This window comes from Ranitomeya variabilis, chromosome 5, assembly GCF_051348905.1.
Source record: "Ranitomeya variabilis isolate aRanVar5 chromosome 5, aRanVar5.hap1, whole genome shotgun sequence".
NCBI lineage: Eukaryota > Metazoa > Chordata > Amphibia > Anura > Dendrobatidae > Ranitomeya > Ranitomeya variabilis.
The window spans coordinates 388,081,420-388,106,792 of record NC_135236.1 but is presented as its reverse complement, the minus strand read 5'-3'; positions in this window follow the sequence as shown (position 1 = coordinate 388,106,792).

Genomic DNA, 25,373 nt, shown 5'->3' with positions numbered 1-25,373 from the left:
TCAGTTATTGCCGATACCGATCGATTGAATGCAAGTCAATGGGACCAAAATATCGGAATTAAAATAAACCCTTTCTTTCCTTGTAGGTTCAGTCTACATGAAGGAAAACAACTAAGAATAATGTAGGATGTATTGGGGGTGGTGGAGGAGACATTAAAGGCATTGAGGTTTAGCCCAATCAAATGGAATAGCAGGAATTAAATTTTTTTTTAAGACATTCGGAGTTACAAAGATATTGACTATGTTAAGATTTTTTATATTTTGTCAGATATTGATGTTTCACTAATTCCATGCTCTTCACCTTCTTTTTTTACTTCTCTGCCACTTTCTTCTTCATCATCCTCAGCAGCAGCATCTTTAACATCTACTTCTTCTTCATCGTATTCATCTTCTTCTTCACCTTCTTCCTATTATTCTTTTTTGTTACATTTTTCATATTCTTTTTATTAAACTATTATTCTTCTTCATATTCTACTTCTTCATCATATCCTCATTTGTGACAGGCATTCCTGTAGTTGTTATCTATAAAAGTTTGAAGATTACACCTTCCGTTCTGCCTGTCACAAAAGAGTTACAACAGGATTTTTTCGCTTTCAGTTTGGCCTGCAGCAGCAGGCTTTTTCCAGGGGCACCACGAGGAGGAACGAACTCACCCCCATACACTGCTTAGTCTTCTTCTGCTTATAATTTAGATAATATCTTTTGCTCTGATATTTAGTCTTATGCTTAATGTTCTTCTGCTCTTTGTTCTGTAGCTTCTTGTTCTTCTGCTTCTCGGTCTTCAGGGTCGTCGTCTCCAGGGTCATCGTCTCAGGGGTCATCGTCGTCTTTGGGGTTGTCTTCAGGGTCGTCGTCTCCAGGGTCGTCATCTCAGGGGTCGTCGCCTCTGGGGTTGTCTTCTTAGGGGTGGTCTTCAGGGTCGTCGTCTTTCGAGTCTTGAACTTGGAAATGTAGCAGAAGGTACAAGAAGGCTGAGGAAATGCCGAGAACCAGCTGACGGTACTGGAACCCGGATGGCTACCCGAAGGTCCAAGAGCCAATGGAACTACCGAGGACCAGCTGATGGTACTGGAACCCGGTTACTAAGCAGGAGGTACCCATGCCAGAAAGCACTACCAAGGACCACCTGACGTTGATGGAACTCGGATACCCAGTAGGAGGCACCTAAGCCAAAAGCTCTGCCCAGAACCAGCTGATGGTACTGGAACCAGGATGGGGAGCAGAAGGTACAAGAGCCAAAGACACTGCCAAGAACCAGCTGATGGTACTGAGACCCGGATGGGGAGCCGAAGGTACAAGAGCCAATGGAACTACCGAGGACCAGCTGACAGTACTGAAACCCGGTTACTAAGCAGGAGGTACCCATGCCAGAAAGCACTACCAAAGACCACCTGACGTTAGTGGAACTCGGATACCCAGAAGGAGGCACCTAAGCCAAAGGCTTTGCCCGGAACCAGCTGACGGTACTGGAACCAGGATGGGGAGCAGAAGGTACAAGAGCAAAAGACACTGCCGAGAACCAGCTGACAGGACTGGAACCCGGATGGGTAGCAGAAGGTACAAGAGCCAATGGAATAACCAAGGACCAGCTGACGGTACTGGAACCAGGGGGACCTATTCAAGATTGTCTTCCTAAGAACCAGCTAATGGAGCTCGAACTCAGATAGGCAGCAGAAGGTCCACAGGAAAATCAAAAGTTGCTAGGCTGCAAGCCCGCCATAGTTACCGAAAATCCACAGTCCTACAGGGGGAGCTTGTCATATTGGCACTACGGAACCAGCCTTGATTGCCAGTTCCCGCAGCCCACGTAGGAAGCACCTAAACTGCATGCACCAAAGAGTCAGCTACCCGACCGCAACTCGACAGGACAACGTATTGGAGGCAAAGTGACCTTGACACTACCCGGAAACAGCTGGCGTGCTGGAACCAGGCTGGGCAGGAGGGAGTACCCGTGCCAAAGACACTTCAGAGCAGCAACTGGCGGTGTTGGAGCCCAGGGATTACATGAAAACAGAGTGTAGGCTGAGGCCTAATTGCAGCAATTTGAAAGGGAATCTTTAACCCCCCACAGGCGTTAGCAACTAGAAGAGCCACCTTGTGCATCAGTAATGCTGCACAAGGAAAAGGTGGCTCTTTTAATTATGCTCCTTGCACACGCTGAACGAAACACTTATAAAATTTGGCCCCTCATACCGTTAAACCATCCCAGAGGCGGGACTTTCCTTCTTAATGAGACGCAGCACAGCTGTCATTCATACCCCCTTGGCACCGGGCGCAACCTCCTGAGCGTTGTTTGTTTGTGTACCGGAGTCTGCGCTGTTATGTTATCCCTTGGTCATGCGCAGTTAGTGCTGCCCATCTTCTGACATCAATTGATGTCAGCATGACTGCGCCTGTGCGGTCATGCTGCCCAAGATCACGCCCCGCAGTGTCTTCTGATTTATTCACACTGCGGGGCTGGGATTCATGGCCTTGCGCAGTGAATATCTTCGCCTCTCACTCATCTCCTTCCGCCTTCTTCCAACTGTGTGGCGTCAGCTGATCCCTAATCACATGCCATGGCCATGACACCGCACAGTCTGAAGAAAGCGGAAGGAGATGAGTGAGAGGCGAAGATATGCACTGCGCATGCCCATGAATCCCAGCCCTGCAGTGTCTTCTGATTTATTCACAGTGCAGGGTTGGGATTCTTGGCCTTGCGCAGTGCATATCTTCACCTCGCACTCACCTCCTTCCGCCTTCTTCAGACTGTGCGGCATCAGCTGATCCCTAATCACATGCTACGGCTGTGATGCCGCACAGTCTGAAGAAGGCGGAAGGAGATGAGTGAGAGGTGAAGATATGCACTGCGCATGTCCATGAATCCCAGCCCTGCAGTGTGAATAAATAAGACACTGCGGGGCGTGATCTCGGGCAGGGCGGCCGCACAGGCGCAGCCAGCCTGACAACAAATTATGTCAGAAGATGGGCAGCGTTAACTGCGCATGGCCAAGGGATAACATAACAGCGCAGGCTCCGGGACAGATTCAAACAACGCTGAGGAGGCGGCGCCCGGCACCAAGGGGGTAGGAATGATAGCTGTGCTGCGTCTCATTAGGAAGGTTAAGTCCCACCTCAAGGATGGTTTGAAGGCATGAGGAGACACATTTTTTAAGTGTTTAGTTCAGCATGTGCAAGGAGAATAACTAAAAGAGCCACCTTGTCCAAATTCAGCATTAGTGCTGCACAAGGTGGTTCTTTAAGTTAAAATTGCCTGGGGGGGGACAGGTTCCCTTTATTTTCTGTTGTAGTGTCAGCGTGGAGGTCGCAGGACACATTGCTGGATACACATCAGGGGAGCATCTGACATTACTAAACCCCAATAACACGGCAGCAAGTGTTGACTGTGCAAACGGCACTTCTGGGCAGCCACTTGCGGTGCTGGAGCCCAGGGATTACATGAGAAACACAGTGTAGGCCAAGGCCCAATTGGAGCAAGTTTCAAATATGTAGTAGTGTGAATGTGGAGGGAGCAGGCGAAATTGCCGCACACACAGCTGGGGATCAGCTGATGTTACTGAACCCCAAAATACTGGAGCAGGTGTTGACTGTGCAGACAGCACTTACGGGCAGCAACTGGCGGTGTTGGAGCCCAGGGAAAGCAGGAGGAGCAGACTTCAGTTATTGCCACGCACACAGCAGGGGAGCAGCTGGTGTTACTGAACCCCAATAACATGGCAGCAAGTGTTGACTTCCGGGCAGCAGCTGGCGGTGTTGGAGCTCAGGGACAGCAGGAGGAGCAGACTTCATTTTTTGCTGCACACACAGCAGGGGAGCAGCTGGCATTACTGAACTTTGTTATGAACTTTTGATGCCTACTATGATGGAGAGAAGCAGCATGATATGCTTATCAAGGCAAATTACGGAGGCAATGATCCGATGTGGAATACGCTTTCTGGAACATCCAGAGCAAAGAGAAAAAAAAAGAAAGCGCTGCTATATTTGTCCAGCAAAGAAGGAAAGAAAATCGGAGTGTTTCTGTTCTACTTGTGGACAAAATGTATGCAAGGAACATTCAGCCGAAAAAATAATATGCGGGAATTGTCGGGGGAATATGTAAAGTTACAAATAAATATTCCTGCACCAAGTTTGCTACAACCAAAAAATGTTTTCATAAAAAAATTGCATATAGAATGCCTATATTTGGCGTGCCAGTTTACTTACTTTTTTGTTGTTTTATGCACATAATTATGTTTTGAAATATACACATCTTAGGCTGTGTTCCCAGTAGCGCTGGGGTTCGCCAGAAGGGGATCCATAATGGATCTGACCTCCTGGTAACTCCAGCTAAGGCTGCCGGAATGGTGGGATTCCGCCAGCCTTAGCTGGGGTCACCAGGAGGTCAGATCCATTACGGATCCCCTCCTGGCGGACTCCAGCACTAGTTGGAATGCATCCTTACCTTTCAATTGTAAAATAAATTTTGAAAAGTATTTTTATTTGAGTTATTCCGTGGTATTTACACACAGGCCTAAAAGGCCCCAGGTGCGTGAATATGGGGTAGTCCCAAAAAAAGGTTGTTATACCAAAATGCCTATAACATAAAAATATATGAAAAACTGGAAATTACTAACAACTATATACCTGAGGAATACATAGAGTTTCAAAATTCTAACTAAAGTAATTTTACAGAAAATAGAAAACAAGTAACCTGGCAGGCCTGCGAGGCCCCAGGTATGCATCCGCCAGCCTTAGCTGGGGTCACCAGGAGGTCAGATCCATTACGGAATCCCGTCCTGGCGGACCCCTGCGATAGTGGGAATGCATCCTTACTTTGCAGTAAACTTTAAAAAGTATTTTTGTTTGAGTTATTCCATGATAACTGTAAACAGGCCTAAAAGGCCCCAGGTGCGTGAATGTGTAGATTTCTATGGGTATGCGTTCTAGGGTTAATTATAAAATGAAGCCCTGTGGCACACCAATCCTAACAGCATGTAAAATACTCACTGTCAGGATTCAGCGCTGCTTGCAGGTGCCAGCAATTATCACATGGCCAATTCATTCATATGCGATTTTCATACTGATAGTCATGTGACAGAGATTCTCTTCCTGCTTCTCACAGTTTTTCACTGAACATTGAGAGAATTAGGGGGAGGAGCTTGACGGCACATGACTAAGTGTGCAAATAGCATATGTTCTTGGGGAGGGGGGCGCCAAACTGAATTCTGCCAGAAAACCTGAATTCTGCCAGAGGGGGGTGCCAGAAAACCTAGATACACCTCTGCTCAGCTGCCTTTGGTAACAACTTTAGAAGTCATCTTAACATGACTCCTTCTATCTGCTGTCATTCTCCTGCAATTAAGCTATTGTATTTTATGGTGTAAAGCTTACTTCCATGGAGCCCAGCCTCTAGATCCAGGCTGAGTGTGCAGGAATTATACTCCAGGACAGATGTTAACTCTTAACACAATGTGTTTGTGCAGCGCCCTAGAGTCCTTGTCGTTGCAGTAATGTCATTCTTCCACCAGGAGGAGTGATATTACGTCTGATGGCACTAAAGGAGTTCACCTTACCAGGTATCACAAAACACACACTACACTTCACACTCCAGACCACCAGGGGGAGCCATGCTCCTATCTAGTAGGGCATTCCTCACAGAAGGGTAAAACTGGTGGGCTGGATAGGAAGTTAGGTAGAAGCTGACTGGGCTCAGCCCAGGCAACACCTGTCAGTCAGACAGGGGGAAAGGAGGAACATCTGAGCTGCAGACAGAGGGTCCCTGTCAGGGGTGGGATCCTGACAGAGGCCTAGCATGAGACAGAAAGACACGGAGCTGTTCCTGCCCCATGGCAGCATCCTAAGAAAGGACAACAAAGGAATTGTATTGTGGAGAGTGAGAAACGAAGTCACAGCACAAGGAGAAAACACCGGGAGGAGTTCTGCCCTGTAAAGGCTGCCTCCTTCCGAGGTGCGTAGCCGGCGGCCGGAACAACGAGGGAGTAATTGACTCTACGCATTACTTCAGAGACCAGCAGGACAGTCAATTCCAAGTTGGCTGCCCGACCTTAAAACCTAAGAATACACAGTGGCAAATTGTGGGGGTCGGGGCATCTCTAGGGTCCCTATAAACAAGCCTCAGGCTATCAGTCATACGGGTATGTCCTATCCATACCATCTGGGGACAAAGAGGAATGAATATCATCTAGAACATCTACAAGAGTTGTGAGGACTATCCCGTGGTGCTCAGCAGGGAGGTACTACAACACACAGGCGCTAGTAGGAAGGCTACTGATTTCCACCTGTATAAGGGAACTCTGGATTTGCCTTCAGACTGGCCAGACTCTGCCTGCCCTGTGATCTGTACTCTGGACTGTGGATGCTGAAGTCTTTAGTAAAAGGTAAAGAGACTGCAACCTTTGTGTCCTCGTTATTCACTGCGCTTTACATCATCCACCATCACCACCTACACTTCTGGGAAGCCCTGGGGATACACTTCACCAGTGGGAATGTATACCATCTTGCTGCCATAACATCACCCCAGCGGACCCCTAAGCAGCGTCGGTCACCCTGACCGAATACCACAGGTGACGTTACGAACATTATACAAACTGCACCTTTAATTGGACGTCCCTCAAAGGGCCACGGACCGGGTCAGGCCACCGTGACATTCCCCAAACCGAAGGACCCGGTACCGAGTACCCCATGAATTATACTTCTCAAAAATATTTTTTTCACAAATTTTTTCCAAAAATTTTTTTTTCATAAAACTTACAGTAATAGATGAAATGAAGATTCTTAGTGCATAAATTGGCCAATTCATGTGTGCCCATCAACCATGGCAAGGTGCCACTCTTGGGCCACCAGCCTACAACTATGGACAAAACATGTCACTCTGGGCTAAACCTACAATTTATGGGCAGGTAGAGTTGATTACCGCCACCTGCAAGGTCAATGGGAGGAGTGCAAGATCAGTCTGGATGCAGCCACATCCAATAACTAAATAGAGAAAAAAAGCCAACCAGCACTCCTAATGTGAACACGTGCAAAGCTGAAAACTGCATCATATAGATAAAAAAGAACACAGCAGCACATGTACATGAATCTAGGCCATGTGAAAACACAGACAAATATTCAATATGAATTATACTTCTCAAAAATATTTTTTTCAAAAAAAATTTCAAATTTTTTTTTTTTCATAAAACTTACAGTAATAGATGAAATGAAGATTCTTAGCACATAAATTGGCCAATTCATGTGTGCCCATCAACCACGGCAAGGTGATCTCCCTCTGATGGGTCCTACTCTACCGTACATGCCACTCTTGGGCCACTCTTGGGTTGGCTTTTTTTCTCTATGTGTAAACATAGTGATAGCAGTAGACTTAGGCCAGGGTCACACTTGAGTGTGCAATGCGAGAAGCTTGCACAAGTCTCTCGCCTCAATACCCGGGACAGCCATCAGCACTCGGTACCAGAGCATGCTAGTGCATGTATTTCTATTCAGCTGAATGCTCAGGTCCCAAGTGGCAGCGGCTGTGCCTGGTTTTGATATCAGAGACATGTGCGAGTTTCTCGCATTGCACATGCAAGTGTGACCCCGGCCTTAGAATAAACCCATGCTAGCTGAATATGCTACAGCAAAAGTTGCACTGAGCTTTATAGTTCAACTATAGTTCTAGTTTTACTTTTCACTGTACCTGCCACTCAAGAAGTAGAGCCTGCTCTGCTAGAAACTGAAAGGAAAGGAATCTGCACCGCTCTTAGGTGCTCAAAAGTCAACTTGAGAATTCCCCATTAAATAATTAAGACATCTTCACATTTTCTACAGTACATACATGGCTTGTACAAGGGGCATCACTATAGCAACTTTTAAAAAAAGAGCTGGATAATTTCCTCAATACACATAACATTGTGGGGTTATAGTTAATTTAGCAACAAAATAAACAATTTGTGAAATTGAACTTAATGGACCTAGGTCTTTTTTCAGCTTATGTAACTATGTAAATAACATAGAGTACAAGTGGGTTGGGGTCATCATACAATATATATTGGGCTCTGGAGGTCATTATACAGGATATAAGGAGTTGTAGGGGACATTATTTCAGATATAGGGAGCTGTGGGGCAATCATACAGTGTATGGACATCTGTGTTACCATCATACAGTGCATAGGGAGCTGTGGGACCATCATACGGTCCATATGGAGCTGTGTAGACCATCATACGGTGTGTAGAGAGCCTTGGGGCCACCACACAGTATGTAAGGAGCTGTGGGGGCCATCATAAAGTGTATAGGGAGTTCTGAAGATGAACATACAGTCTAAACAGGGTGTACCATTTATATTGATACACCTAAATAAAATGGGAATGGTTACTGATATCAACTTCCTGTTTTTGGCACATTATTATATGGGAGGAGGAAAAATTTTCAAGATGGGCGGTGACCATGGCATCCATTTTGAAGTTGGCCATTTTGGATCCAACTTTATTTTTTTCAATGGGAAGAGGGTCATGGGACACATCAAACTTTTGAGAATTTCACAGGAAAAACAATGATGTGCTTGTTTTTAACTTAACTTTATTCTTTCATGAGTAATTTACAAGTTTATGACCACTTATAAAATATGATCAAAGTGCTGCCCATTGTTTTGGATTGTCAATGCAACCCTCTTCTCCCACTCTTGACACACTGATAGCAACACCGCAGAAGAAATGCTAGCACAGGCTTCCAGTATCTGTTGTTTCAGATGCTGCACATCTCGTATCTTCACAGCATAGACAATTGCCTTCAGATGACCCCAAAGATCAAAGTCTAAGGGAGTCAAATCGGGAGACCTTGGTGGACAATCAACTGGCCCACGACGACCAATCCACTTTCCAGGAAACTGTTCATGTAGGAATGCTCGGACCTGACACCCATAATGTGGTGGTGCACTCCTTTTGATAACTGAAATAGACCTTATCACAGTGATTAAAGTAAAAAAAATAGTAAATCAAAAACCCATTTGTCACTTTGTTAGTTAGAAAAAATTCTAAAATAAAAAAATGTAATTTGTTCAAATCTTTGCAGTTAGGGTTGGCATTGAGGTTAGGGTTAAGGTTGAGGTTAAGGCTGTGGTTAGAGTTGTGTTAAGGTTTGGGGTAGGATTGCATTAAAGTTGGGGTTATTGTTGGGTTAAGGTTAGAGTTGGGGTTAGGGTTGGAGTTAGAATTTTTTTTTCTAAAGTAAAAAAAAGATGTCGATATGACGGCTAGTTTTAAGAGCAAGTGCTCGCTACTCAAGTTTGCATGAGGTGTTCAGGCATGCACATCATGGATCCCTGGATGTTTTTTATGGGGTCTATCAGCCATGAAGCATGCGGGGTAGGGACTGCAGCATGTCACTTGAGCTCCCACAATATTTGGTGCACACCTGAGCATATGATGGAAACTGGAGTAGCTGGCACTTGCACAAAACACTAATGATGACATATTCAAAATGACAACCTAATGTTATCAAATTCTGTGTCATACCTGTGGAATCAAAATGTTAACTATACCCCTGGAAAGAATCCTCAAGGGGTGTCGCTTCCAAAATGGGATCATTTGTGGGGTTTTTCCACTGTTTAAGCACATCAGGGACCCTCCAAATGTGACATGGCATCAGCTCTCGATTGCAGTCATTTTTGCATTAAAGGGAATCTGTCACCCCAAAAATCCTATATGAGCTAAGGCCACCAGCATCAGGGGTTTATTTACAGCATTCTGTAATGCTGTAAACAAGCTCCAGATGTATCCTGAAAGGGAAGAAAAACAGGTTACATTATACTCACCCAGGGGCGGTCCTGCTGCGGTCTGGGTCAGATGGGCATTGTGGTCCGGGTCCAGGGCCTCCTATCTGCATAAGATCCCGTCCTCTTCTTATCTTCCTGCCACAGCTCCAGTGCAGGCATACTTTGTCTGCCCTCTTGAGTGGAGAGCAAAGTACTGCAGTGAGCAGGCGCCAGGAAAGGTCAGAGAGGCCCAGTGCCTGAGCACTGTAGTACTTTGCTCTGCCCTCAACAAGGAAGGCAAAGTATGCCTGCATCGGAGCCACGGCAGGAAGCAAAGAAGAGGACATCATCGTATGAAGATGGGAGGTGCCGGACCCAGACCACGACGCCTATCAAACCTGGACCGCAGCGGGACCGCCCCTGGGTGAGTATAATATAACCTGTTTTTCTTACCTTTCAGATTACAATCGGGGGCTTATCTACAGCATTACAGAATGCTGTAGATAAGCCCCTGATGTTGGTGGCCTTAGCTCATATATATGATTTTTGGGGTGACAGATTCCCTTTAAAAAATGTCAAATGGTGCTCCTTCCCTTTCAAGTCCTGTTGTGCACCCAAGTGGTTTTCCACGACATATGGGGTATCAGCATAGTCAGTGGAAGTTGCACAAAAAATGTTGCAGTCCGTTTTCTCTTGAAACCCTTGTGAAAATAAAAAAGTTAGCGTCAAAAGTAAGTTTTTTGTTAAAAAAGTTAAATGCTATTTTTTTCCTTTCACATTGCTTCAATTCTCATGAAGCAACTGAAGGGTTAATAAACTTCTTGAAGGTGGTTTAGAGCCCCTTGAGGGGTGCAGAGTTTATAGTTGTGTCATTTTTGGCTATTTTCTATCATATAGACCCCTCAAAGTCACTTCAAATGTGGTTTTTGTAAATTTTGTTTGAAAAATGAGAAATCGCTGGTCAACTTTTAACACATAATGTTCTAACAAAAAAAATTGCTTCCTGGATTGTGCTGATGTAAAGTAGACATGTGGGAAATGCTATTTATGAACTATATTGTGTGACATATCTCTTTGATTTAAGTGAACAAAAATTAAAAGGTTGCAAATTGCAAAATGTTCAAAATTTTTGCCAAATTTCAAATTTTGCAAAAATAGATGCAAGTCATTTCGAAGAAATTTTAACACTATCATGAAGTAGAATGTGTCATGAAAAAAACCATCTCAGAATCAGTGGGATCAATTGAAATGTTCCCGAGCTATTACCATATAAATTGACAGAGGGCAGAATTATAAAAAAATGGCTTGGTCATTAAGGTCAAAATTAGCTTGGCCACAAAGGGATTAAGTGGCGGGGAGGTTGTATTGGGGTTTTGGCCCCTGATCATTTAGGACATTCGAAAGGCCCCTGGCTTGTACATTATCTTTCTTACTTTCTACTCCTCCTCTACTATATACAAACTATTTGTTCTATTTCCAATAAATATGATCACTTTTTGTTTGATATAGGTCTTGATAAGCAGAATTTAGGCTTTATCATTGCATTTACCAATGCAAATATCTCTATCTGGTTTTAAACATTGGAATTTGTTGGAGCACTTTTTTTTTTGTCAATTGTATGAAGGTACAATATTATTGAAATTAACTATTTTTCCCATCATGACAGTAAATACTTTACATTTGAGTACAACATACTGATAAACATTTACCTTGAATTTCTTCCCAATTTCTATAGCTTTTCTATTTGTGGTATGCTATTTTCACTTTTGCTCAAAAAAGCCCATTATTCAGAAATACTGACTCCTGGATTGTGAGTGTCTGTTGCTCAGAAGGAGGTAGACATAGACATGCATAATTACTCCTGCTTGTACCAATTACCATTTATCTATATTTGAAAAAACACATTTCAAAAAGAAGTAAACACAGGTAATTACCCATACTGTTACCAATTATAAACTACAAATTGGATATATTAGAATAGAAATACAGTATTTCAAAAGAAGGTAAACACAGATAATTAGCCAAGCTGGTAGCAATCACAAATTACAAGCAATTACAGTTTAAAACCTGCTACAGGTTTAATATATTTATCCTTGCGCAGACAGAAACTACACTTACATGAGCATTATTTGTCAATATAAGGTGATGCATGATATGTGCGGATGGTTGTTTTTCTAAGCATTTATGATGCATGTAGATATGGCTTGCATACTGTAAAAACTATTTCTATTTATACCAATAGACTACTCATGCATGTATTACATGTGATTTCTTCTCAGCAAAATATGTAAAAAAATAATGTGGCATCTAGAAATTTACAAATGCACGCTATATATATAAGAAAATCTATTCCGTTTGTCAGATTGAGGCATACCAATGTATTTGTGATATCTATATACACATGCAAGCATAAATCAACATTGAACCAATAAAATATTTCAGCTGCAACTTGGATAATACAGACATAATTCAAATGCTGATTCTGCATTGCTCAGGCTCTTGCTATGATCTTTTTATATGCAGACTTATGATGACCAAACAATGGGCAGCATGAATCAGACACTGGATTCCAAATTGCAGCCAGGTATTTTTTACTCTAAAATGCTGTAATGTTCCAGAGAAATCATATGGAGCGCCCCCACTGCTGCAGGGCCGAGGAGCACCCGGTACCGGGCCTCTGCGTCTCAGTTCTGGGGTTGTCACGGTGGCTAGGCCCGGTCCGTGACCCTGCTGAGGGGCGTCCAGTGAAAGTTGAGAATATGATGATGTTGTGGTGCGGTGTAGGTCGCGGTGAATAACGAGGACACCAGGTTGCAGTCTCTTTACCTCTTTACTGAAGGCTTCAGGATCCTCAGTCCGGAATACGGTTAACCGGGCTACCTGAGTCTGGCCGGTCCGATGGCACCTCCAGAGTTCCCTTTGCAGGTGGAAATCTGTGTCTACCTTCTAGCGCTTGTGTGTTGTAGTCCTTCCCTGCTGTGCTTACGGGATAGTCCTCACAACTGTTGTGTCTGTTTCTGAAGTTCCCTCACAACTCGATTATGATGTTCTTCTTCATCCCCCCAGATGATATGGCTAGGACGCACCCGTATGACGGGTGGGCTTGGAGTTCTTCCGGGACCCTAGATTCGCCCCTCTCCCGATGTTGCCCCCTGTGTCTGCTTAGGTGATTTTGGGTGAGACAGCCCGCCTAGAACTGACTGTCCTGCCGTAGGTTTGAAGTAAGGCCTGGAGCTCAATACTTCCTCGGCGTTTCCGGCCACCGGCTGCGCGCCTCAGTAGGATGTTGTCTCGTCTTACAGCACGACTCCTACTGGTGTTTCTCCTTGTTGCGTTGATCTCGTTTCTCACTCAGCACAATAAACCTCGCTTCTTGTCCTTTCTTGGGGTACCGCCGCAATGAAGTGCAGGCGCGGTCCCGTAACGCTCTTTCTGTTCGCTAGGCCTCTGTCAGAATCCCACCCCTGACAGGGACCCCCCTGAATCTTCCCCTGCAACACCCTCTGCCACAGGATGTTGCCTGGTTCCAACCCAGTCAGCTTCTGACTAACTTCCTATCTAACCCCCAGTTTTACCAGATTGTGAGGAGTGGCCTAATACATAGCACCCTTAGCTCCCCCTGGAGGCCAGACTATGAAGTGTATTGGTGTCTGTGATACCTGGTTAGGTGAACTCCTTCAGTGCCATCAGACGTACCATAGCCCCCCTTAGTGGCGGAGCATCAGTACTGCAACGACCAGGACTCTGGGGCGCTGCACATACAATGGGGAAAAAAGTTCAAACAGGTGCCATTACTACAGGTAATGAGTGAAGGACAGAGGTTTCTCTTAAAGATGAAGTTACAGGTCTGTGAGAGCCAGAAATCTTGCATGTTTTTAGATGACCAAATACTTATTTTCCACCATAATTTGCAAAATAAATCTTGCCAAATCAGACAAGGTGATTTTCTGGATTTGTTTTCTCATTTTGACTCTCATAGTTGTGGTCTACCTATGATGTCAATTACAGACCTCTCTCATCTTTTTAAGTGGGAGAACTTGCACAATTGGTGGCTGACTAAATACTTTTTTTTCCCCAATGTTCTTTGAGAAGCCAATCAAGGGCTAAAGTAGTCCAGTTGTCTGACAGGTCTCGCTCTATGTATGTACATGACACATAGTCTATAGCCAGCTTTTCAAAGTATGTTTACTCTGATATCTTATAACATTGTGGAGTAGAGTGTTAATGGCTGCAATTGCACAGCCAGTGTATGATTCATGCTGATCATGGTTTGAGCAGCATGAATGAGGAATAAGTTCCCATTGTAGATAGGGTGATATTATGTCACTATGGAACTCACATGCGCAAAATAATTTTTTATGAAATTTTAGGTCAACATTATACAAAGGAGAGAGTTAAGAGGGATAATGCTGCAATTTCACTTCATCAAGCTGTGGAAAGAATGGTGAGAAGCAGGGGTGACATCTGAATCTAATTTTCCAAATTTGACTTCACACTTGACCTTGGAAATCAAGGTCCCATAGTCTGGAGGAAGAGGTGAGAGACAGACAATCTAAGCTGCTTAAGGTCTAGTGTGAAGTTTCCACAACCAGTGATGGTTTGGGGGGCCCTGTCATCTGCTGGTGTAGGTCCACTGTGTTTTATCAAGCCCAAAGTCAGCACAGCCGTCTACCAGGAAATTTTAAAGCACTTCATGCTTCCCTCTGCTGACAAGCTTTTTGTAGCTGGAAACTTCATTCTCTAGCAGGACTTGGCACCTGTCCACACTGCCAGAAGTACCAATACCTGGTTTACAAACAACAGTATCATTGTGCTTGATTGGCCAGCAAACTCGCCTGATGTTAATCCAATAGAGAATCTATGAGGTAATGTAAAGAGGAAGATGAAAGACACCAGATCCAACAATGCAGACAAGCTGAAGGCTGCTGTCAAAGCAACCTGGACTTCCATAACACCCCAGTAGTGCCACAGGCTGATCGCCTCCATGCCACACTGCATTGATGTAGTCATTGATGCCAAAGGAGCCTTGACCAAGTATTGAGTGCATTTACTGAATATATATTGCATTTTGGATTTGAAAATCATTTTTTTCAAACTGGTGTTATAAAGTATTCTAATTTACTGAAATAATGACTTTTTGGGTTTTGATTGGCTATAAGTCATAATCATCAACATTAACAGAAATAAACACTTCAAATACACCACTCTGTCTTTAATGACTCTATATAATATAGAAGTTTCACTTTTTGTATTGACTTTGTATTAACTTTTTGATGATATTCTAATTTTGTGAGTTGCACCTGTACATACTCACTTAAGCCTTAATTTGCATGCCTAAAGTTTTCACAGACATGTAATTTAGTAATCAATCTTAGAAGGGAATATGATGAGATTTTATATAGAATATTAAATGGAAAGGTACAAAGCTTAGGTAGGTTGTGGTTTAGGCACTGAACTTCCCTTCCAGGGAGCTGACCCACAAAAACTTATATCCCTACTTACCCATGCCTAACAGTTTAAAAATGTTTGCCTAACTGACATTACGTGACATATGTTGGGAACCCAATCCAATTATACAGTCTTCAACATTGAAATTGCAAGAACAACAAAGGAAAAGTTGTGGAATTATTGAAATTATAAGATGGATAGACATGCTAGTAAAGATGGGCAAACTTATTCAAGTGAAATTAAAATCTAAATTCTAAAAAAAATTAACATTGTGAAGAATACTGATTTTTTGTAATTTGCTAGGTGCAAATTCAGCAATATATCAGCCAGTTGTATCCTCCATCTTTCTGAACAGTAAAGAGATGGAAAAAGGTTAAAAACAATCTCACTGCTCACTTTTTCGGCCGTCCCCCTTGTTTACAGTCTGGTCCTTCATCACACGTCCAGCCTGTATTTACTCCAGAGCAGGGTTTCAAGCTGGAAGAAGAAGCCCAAAGTTCACTGTGCATGCTGCAGGGACTACTCATGGCCGGAAGCCCCGGTCTAGAGTGAACATGGTCCAGAGATATGATGTGATGGATGTGTGGAGGCCTGGACAGTTTGCAAAGAACAGCAAGTGTGAATGGAGAAGTGAGCAGTGAGGTGAGACTGTTTCATTTATATCTTTTCCCAGCCGCTTACTTCTCTGGTGATCACCACTGCTTCCTACCTACTGTTTGGTTCTCCACACCTCGATTGTGTCACATCTCCAGCTTGATGCTCATTATAGGTAAGACCTTCTGCCCTACCAACATTGTAGGTAGTTAAGTCGCAGCCTGGACTTGGACTTAAGCTGTGAGCAGGTCCCAAAGCAATGAACTACAGACGCCCCAGCCTAGAATGAACATCAGGCTGGAGATATGAAATGATGGAATTGCAAAAGACTGGACAGCGGAAAGGGAGCAGAGAGGGAGGTGAGTGGACATGGCATTTTGTTTTCTGTTATTTTTATATCTTACGTTTGTTATACTCTATGGTTTGGACAGATCTCAGAGCATAAAAAGGGACATTAAATTCATAAAGAATAATTTCTCTGCCATTAAACTTCCAAGTAAAATCTGCACGTACTATTATATTTGAATTTTGTCTGATCTGCTTATCTTTAATGTCAATAACATGTAAATGATGAAAAAATAAAAACATATTCTTCAAAACATCTTAATTTATTTAGTATTGAACATGAGTGCCATGTGCAGAAGGTTATTTATAGTTGTACTAGATGGTGACCCGATTCTAATGCATCGGGTATTCTAGAATATGTATGAAGCTTTTTTTATGAAGATTTCAGAATAATGCAATGAATACACAGGATTTGGCCAGCCGGGCGCGACCAATTAGCGAAAAGTGGTTCAAATCCCTCATCAATTCGTGGCCGGACTGCGTCTGTTCATCAGTGAAGCCAGGGCCAACTCCAGGTTTTTGAGGGCCCCGGGCAAAAGAGTCTCACAGCCCACGTAGTATATAGCACAGCCACGTAGTATATAACACAGCCATGCAGTATATAGTACAGCCACGTAATAAACAGCACAGCCACGTAGTATATAACACAGCCATGCAGTATATAGTACAGCCACGTAGTAAACAGCACAGCCACGTAGTATATTGCACAGGCACATAGTATATTGCACAGCCACAAAGTATATAGCACAGCCACATAGTATATAGCACAGCCACGTAGTATATAACACAGCCCATGTAGTATATAGCACAGCCAAGTAGTATATTGCACATCCACGTAGTATATAGCACAGCCCAAGCAGTATATAACACAGCCCACATAGTATATAGCACAGCCAACGTAATATATAGCACAGCCCACGCAGTGTATAACTTAGCCCATGCAGTATATAACACATTGAAAGAAGGAATATAAACCAGCTCACCCGTGATGCATAAACCAATCCTCGGGAGCACATACCCGCTGTGTTCAGGCGTATAGAGTCCAAAAAAGAAAATAATGTCCAGCTTCACCGAATCCGTAAAAAAGAGGTTTTTTTAATCATGTCATGATTAAGGGAGCTTAGTCTCCAGAAACGCGTTGAGATTCTTACCCATATGGCTTGTGCTGAAGTCTGTATCCTCTATGCTTAAAAGTTTGTGAATAAAGAAAACTCTTTTTTACGGATTTGGTGAAGATGGACATTCTTTTCTTTTTTGGAGTATATAACACAGCCCACCACCTAAAGATGAGTACAAAGTACAAAGTACTCATAGACCACTATAGCACTCAAAATTTAAAATCAATAAAGTTTATTGAACATCAATATTAAAAACACATCGTAACATATGAGGATCTCAAAAGACTAAGTCAAAATCCATGTACAGCAGTGGTGATACATTAACATATATCACATGGCATTGTATCATATATGCCTGTATTCTAATCCCATATGAGCTTCACAAAACATCCTATAAGGTCACAGTCTCATATATATATTCATACCCGGATGATGGAAACTTAACATTAGGGATATCCATGTAGAGATTTGTAAATCAATGCTTACCCATTATGAGTCACAGACACCACTGCACAAAACGCCTCTTTTGTTTCCCTCATTCCTTCATATTGTCAGTAAAAAACACCAAGAATAAAGCCCTTAATTTGAAATAAAAATACACACTGTTTTGCTAATTTATTTAAAATTACAGTGGGTACGGAAAGTATTCAGACCCCATTAAATTTTTCACTCTTTTTTTCATTGCATACATTTGGTAAATTCAAAAAAGTTCATTTCTTTTCTCATTAATGTACACTCTGCACCCCATCTTGACTGAAAAAAAACAGAAATGTAGAATTTTTTGCAAATTTATTAAAAACGAAAACTGACATATCACATGGTCATAAGTATTCAGATCCTTTGCTCATTATTGAGTAGAAGCACCCTTTTGAGCTTGTACAGCCATGAGTCTTCTTGGCAATGATGCAACTAGTATTCCACACCTGGTTTTTATGGACCATCTGCCATTCTTCCTTGCAGATCCTCTCCAGTTCTGTCAGGTTGGATGGTCAACGTTGGTGGACAGCCATTTTCAGGTCTCTCCAGAGACGTTCAATTGGGTTTAGGTCAGGGCTCTGGCTGGGCCAGTCAAGAATGGTCGCAGAGTTGTTATGAAGCCACTCCTTTGTTAAAAAGGTCTATCTTCATCTCATCAGACCAGAAAATATTATTTCTCATAGTCTGTGAGTCCTTCATGTGTTTTTAGGAAACTGTATGCAGGCTTTCATAAGTCTTGCACTTAGGAGAGGCTTCCGTTGGGCTACTCAGCCATAAAGGCCCGACTGGTGGAGGGCTGCAGTGATAGTTGACTTTGTGGAACTTTCTCCCATCTCCCTACTGCATCTCTGGAGCTCAGCCACAGTGATCTTGGTGTACTTCTTTACCTCTCTCACCAAGGCTCTTCTCCCACGATTGCTCAGCATTTAAGGATTAGGGAGGACACTGTGCTCCTAGGAACCTTGAGTACTGCAGAAATTCTTTTGTAACCTTGACCAGATGTGTGCCTTGCCACAATTATGTCTCTGAGCTACTTGGCCAGTTCATTTGACCTCATGATTCTCATTTGACCTGACATGCACTGTGAGTTGTGAGGTCTTATATAGACTGGTGTGTGCCTTACCAAATCAAGTCCTATCAGTTTAATTAAACTCAGCTGCACTCCAATGAAGGATTAGAACCATCTCAAGGAGAATCACAAGGAAATGGACAGCATGTGACTTAAATATGAGTGTTTAAGCAAACGGTCTGAATACTTATGACCATGTGATATTTCAGTTTTTCTTTTTTAACAAATTTGCTAAAGTTTCTACATTCATTTTTTTCAGTCAAGATGGGGGGCAGAGTATACATTAATGCGAAAAAATGAACTTTTTTGAATTTACCAAATGGCTGCAATGAAACAAAGAGTGAAAAATTTAAAGGGGTCGGAATACTTTCCGTACCCACTGTAACAAACACATTTATACTCATCTTATGCCTATTCCATTGAAACCCTGGTCCCCTGTAAAAAAATGAAAATAATAAACAGCATACTCACTTAATGTCAATTTCATTGAAACCCTGGTCTCCTGTAAAAAAGCAAAAGAAGAAATTTCTCACTGTGAACTGTGGTGAACTCACTGAGCTCAGCACTGCACAGTGAGACTTTTTTCATGATGCTGGCAGTGATCTCACTAAGGTCACTACAGTTCATAGGCCCAGCTCACACTGAAGTGAGCTGGGAACGTAGCCTCAATGACTTGCGGTAACCTTGAAGTTGTCACCGCTAGTCACTGATGCTCATTCTCTCATTCTCACAGCAGCTCATTCTCTCATTCTATTGCAGACATGGAATATGACGTGGGGCATGTGAGGGATATTGTTTTTTATTGTTGTCTTTTTGTTTTTACAGGAGACCAGAGCTTTAATGGAATTAGCGTAGGTGAGTATTTTTGTTGTCTATTATTTTCTGTTTTAACAGTGGATTCAATCGAACGAGTGTAAGGTGAGTATAACTGTGTTTGTTATTTTAAATACATTTATAAAACAGTGTCTATTTTTATTTTACCCCTTGCACCCTTTCTGAGGAAGATTTAACATCAAAACACGCGTCAAGGGGTACATTGGATGAGACTGCACACTGGGTATTTATACGTATCTTTGGCTCTTACATTGTTCATTTTCATGCTGTTTTATTTAGTTCCCTTGAGCTATGGTGTGCATGACATTGTCTCTGATCGTTTTTAGGAGTTCTGCACCTTACATTACCTCACTTTACTTATCATTTGTATCTTTATCCTCCTAAGGGGAATCAGAGATAAAGGAACTCCCAGATGTCTGTGACGTATTATGTATCCTGTATATCTGTGAAGATTTTAATCATGCGCACTATGCACTTTATTTAGCATTAACCTGTATTTCCCACTACACTGAGTTGCTTATTTCATAAATAGGTTGTGAAAAAAATTTGTTCAGGATGTGATATACCCTATATTGCTATTTTCAGGATACACTTACAGTATAATACATGTTTCGTCCAATGTGTGTTCTTTCCATCCTTCTTTTGGTCTGCTTTCTTCTCCAATTACTTTTTAATATTATGTAATTCAATAAAGTTATTTATTTGGTTTGTAACCTTGTGTTGGAGGACTTTATTTTTTCTACACATTTTTTGTATTGTTGGTTAGCAGCACCAATCAAGCTCTAAAGAAATTCAATCTGTCCTGCAAGCTCAATATGCATCAGTGTCAGCGGACTATCCGTTGACATTTGAATGTCAGGAGACCCAGAAGGACCCCCCTGCTCGCATAGAGAGATAAAAATGTTAGACTGCAGTCTGCCAAAATGTAAGCGAGTAAGGCAGAATCAATTTGAGAAAGCATCTTGTGGACAGAAGATGAGACCAAGATAAAGCTTTTTGGGAAAGCACAACGTTCTACTGATTACTGAAAATGGAATGAGGTCTAAAAAGAAAAGAACAAAGTACCTACAATCAAATATGATGGAAGTATAAATATGTTTTGGAGTTGTTTTGCTGCCTCTCACACTGAGTGCCTTCACTATTTACAAGGAATCATGAAATCTGAAGATTACCAATGGATTTTTGGTCGCAATGTAGTGCCCAGTGTCAGAAAGCTGGGTTTGCGTCCAAGTTACTGGGACTTCCAGCAGGACAATGACCCTAAACATACTTCAAGAAGCACCCAGAAATGGATGGAAACAAAGCACTGGAGAATTCTGAAGTGGTCAGCAATCAGCCCGAATCTAAATCCCATTGAACACCTGTGGAGAGATCTTAAAATTGCTTTTGGGAAAGGCACCCTTTAAATATGAGAGACCTGGAGCAGTTAGTAAGAGAAGAGTGGTCCAAAAATCCAATTGAGAGGTGTAAGAAACTTGCTGAGTGCTGCAGGAAGTGATTGTTTGCTGTTATTTATTACATAGGGTTTGCAACCAAATATTAAGTTTTCTTTTTTAATAAATTTGCAAAAATTACTACATTTCTGTTTTTTCAGTCAAGATTGGGTGGAGAGCGTACATTAATGAGAAAAAAAATGAACTTTTCTGAATTTACCAAATGGCTGCAATGAAACAAAGAGTGAAAAATTTTAAGGGGTATGAATACTTTCTGTAACATACACTCACCGGCCACTTTATTAGGTACACCATGCTAGTAACGGGTTGGACCCCTTTTGCCTTCAGAACTGCCTCAATTCTTCGTGGCATAGATTCAACAAGGTGCTGGAAGCATTCCTCAGAGATTTTGGTCCATATTGACATGATGGCATCACACAGTTGCCGCAGATTTGTCGGCTGCACATCCCAAAGATGCTCCATACAAGGCAGGATGGATCCATGCTTTCATGTTGTTTACGCCAAATTCTGACCCTACCATCCGAATGTCGCAGCAGAAATCGAGACTCATCAGACCAAGCAACGTTTTTCCAATCTTCTACTGTCCAATTTCGATGAGCTTGTACAAATTGTAGCCTCAGTTTCCTGTTCTTAGCTGAAAGGAGTGGTACCCGGTGTGGTCTTCTGCTGCTGTAGCCCATCTGCCTCAAAGTTCGATGCACTGTGCATTCAGAGATGCTCTTAGGCCTACCTTGGTTGTAACGGGTGGCGATTTGAGTCACTGTTGCCTTTCTATCAGCTCAAACCAGTCTGCCCATTCTCCTCTGACCTCTGGCATCAACAAGGCATTTCTGCCCACAGAACTGCCGCTCACTGGATTTTTTTTCTTTTTCGGACCATTCTCTGTAAACCCTAGAGATGGTTGAGCGTGAAAATCCCAGTAGATCAGCAGTTTCTGAAATACTCAGACCAGCCCTTCTGGCACCAACAACCATGCCACGTTCAAAGGCACTCAAATCACCTTTCTTCCCCATACTGATGCTCGGTTTGAACTGCAGGAGATTGTCTTGACCATGTCTACATGCCTAAATGCACTGAGTTGCCGCCATGTGATTGGCTGATTAGAAATTAAGTGTTAACAAGAAGTTGGACAGGTGTACCTAATAAAGTGGCCAGTGAGTGTATATACTATATATATATATATATATATATATATATATATATATATATATATATATATATATATATATATATATATATGATGCGAAAATGGAGAGGTCTGTAATTTTTATTGCAGGTACAGTTCAACTGTGAGAGACAGTCTTAAAAAAATACAGAAAATCACATTGTATGATTTTTATATAATTAATTTGCATGAAATAATTATGTGAAATAATAGAACAAAAACAGAACTTAATATTTGGTACCAAAACCTTTGCAATTAAAGAGGTCAGACATTTGTTGTAGTTCTTGACCACATTTGCACAGACTGCAGCAGGGATTTTGTCCCACTCCTCCATACAGATCTTCTATAGATCTTTCAGGTTTCGAGGCTGTCATTGGGCAACACTGAGTTTCAGCTCCCTCCAAAGAATATCTATAGGGTACAGGTCTGGAGACTGGCTAGGCCACTCCAGGACCTTGAAATGCTTTCTACTCTTTATTTGCCCTGACTGTGTGTTTTTGGTAATTGTCATGCTGGAAGACCCAGCCATGACCCATCTTTAATGCTCTTACAGAAGGAAGGATGTTGTTGGCCAAAATCTCAGTATACATGACCCCATTGATCATCCCATTAATAAAGTTCAGTCATTCTGTCTCCTTTTCAGAAAAGCTTCTCCTAAAGTATCATGTTTTCCCCACCATGATTCAAGGTTGGAACAGTGTTCTTGGTGTTGTACTCATTCTTCTTCTGTCTCCTAACGGTCAGCGCTCATAGCAAGTGAGCATTTCTGCTACTCAGAGCAGGGCTAAAGCCTTGCTCTGTGTAGCACAAGCGTTTGGATGATCACAGCTTCAAGTCTTCCATGGAGACTATTGAAGCAAGTGAAAAGCAAAAAAAATGTTTTTAAAAATATTAAAAAAATAAAAAAAATAAAAGTTTAAATCACCCCCCATTCGATATAAAACAATTAAAATAAATATAAAATACACATATTTGGTATTGCCACTTTCAGAATTGCTTGATCTATCAATATATAAAAATAATTAATCCCTTCACCCCGAAGCCTGTTTTCAACTTCCTGACCAGGCCATTTTTTTCCAATTCAGACCACTGTCACTTTATGAGGTCATAACTCTGAAACGCTTCAACGGATCCTGGTGATTCTGAGACTGTTTTCTTGTGACATATTGTACTTTATGATATTGGTTAAATTTCTTTCATTTGACTTCTAAAAAAATGGAAATTTGGCAAAAATATTGAAAATTTTGCAATTTTTAAAATTTAGTTTTTATGCCCTTAAATTAGAGAGTCATATCATACAAAATAGTTAATAAATAACATTACCCATATGTCTTCTTTACAGTAACACAATTTTGGAAGCATAATTTTTCTGTTAGGAAGTTATAAGGGTTAAAATTGACCAGCGATTTCTCATTTTTGCAACAAAATTTGCAAAACCATTTTTTTAGGGACCACCTCACACTTAAAGTGACTTTGAGGGGCCTATATGACAGAAAATGTCCAAAAGTTACACCACCATTCTAAAAACTGCACCCCTCAAGGTACTCGAAACCACATTCAAAAAGTTTATTAACCCTTCAGGTACTTCACAGGAATTTTTGGAGTGTTTAAAAAAAAGAACATTTCACTTTTTTCACAAAATTTTTACTGCAGATCCAATTTGTTTTATTTTACCAAGGGTAACAGGAGAAATTGAATCATAAAAGTAATTGTACAATTTGTCCTGAGTACGCCGATACCCCATATGTGGGCTTAAACCACTGTTTGGGCACATGGCAGAGCTCGGAAGGGATGGAGCGCCATTTGACTTTTCAATGCAAAATTTGCTGGAATTGAGATCGGACACCATGTCACATTTGGAGAGCCTCTGATGTGTCTAAACAGTGGAAACCCCCCACAAGTGACACCATTTTGGAAAGTAGACCCTCTAAGGAACTAATCTAGATGTGTGGTGAGTACTTTGAACCTCCAAGTGCTTTACAAAAGTTTATAATGTAGAGCCGTAAAAATAAAAAATCATATTTTTTTCACAGAAATAATCTCTTTTCCCCCAATTTTTCATTTTCCCAACGGTAACAGAAGAAATTGGACCTCAAAAATTGTTGTGCAATTTGTCCTGAGTACGCTGATACCCTGTGTGGGGGGTAAACCACTGTTTGGGCACATGGCAGAGCTTGGAAGGAAAGGAGCACCGTTTGACATTTCAATGAAAAATTGGCAGGAATTGAGATTGGACACCATGTCGCATTTGGAGAGCCCCTGATGTGCGTAAACAGTGGAAACCCCCCACAAGTGACACCATTTTGGAAAGTAGACACCCTAAGGAACTAATCTAGATGTGTGGTGAGCACTTTGAACCCCCAAGTGCTTCACAGAAGTTTAAATTGTAGAGCCGTAAATAAAAAAACTATTTGTTTTCATAAAAATGATTTTTTCACCCCAAATTTTTTATTTTCCCAAGGGTAACAGGACAAATTGGACCCCAAAAGTTGTTCAATTTATCCTGAGTATGCTGATACCCTATATATGGGGGTAAACCACTGTTTGGGCACATGGCAGAGCTCAGAAGGGAAGGAGCGCCGTTTGGAATGCAGACTTAGATGGATTGGTCTGCAGGCATCATGTTGCATTTGCAGAGCCCCTGATGTACCTAAACAGTAGAAACCCCCACAATTGACCCTGTATTGGAAACTAGACCCCCAAGGAACTTATCTGGATGTGTTGTGAGAACTTTCAACCCCCAAGTGTTTCATTACAGTGTATAACAGAGCCGTGAAAATAAAAAATCCTTTTTTTTCCACAAAAATTATTTTTAGCCCCTGGCTTTGCATTTTCCCAAGGGTAGCAGGATAAATTGGACCCCAAAAGTTGTTGTCCATTTTGTCCTGAGTACGCTGATACCCCATATGCTGGGGTAAACCCCTGTTTGGGTGCACGGGAGAGCTCAGAATGGAAGGAGCACTGTTTTACTTTTTCAACGCAGAATTGGCTGAAATTGAGATCGGACGCCATGTCGTGTTTGGAGAGCCCCTGATGTGCCTAAACAGTGGAAAACCCCCCAATTCTAACTCCAACCTTAACCCCAATGCACCGCTAAGCCTAATCCCAGCCATAACCCTATCCACACCCCTAACCCAAACA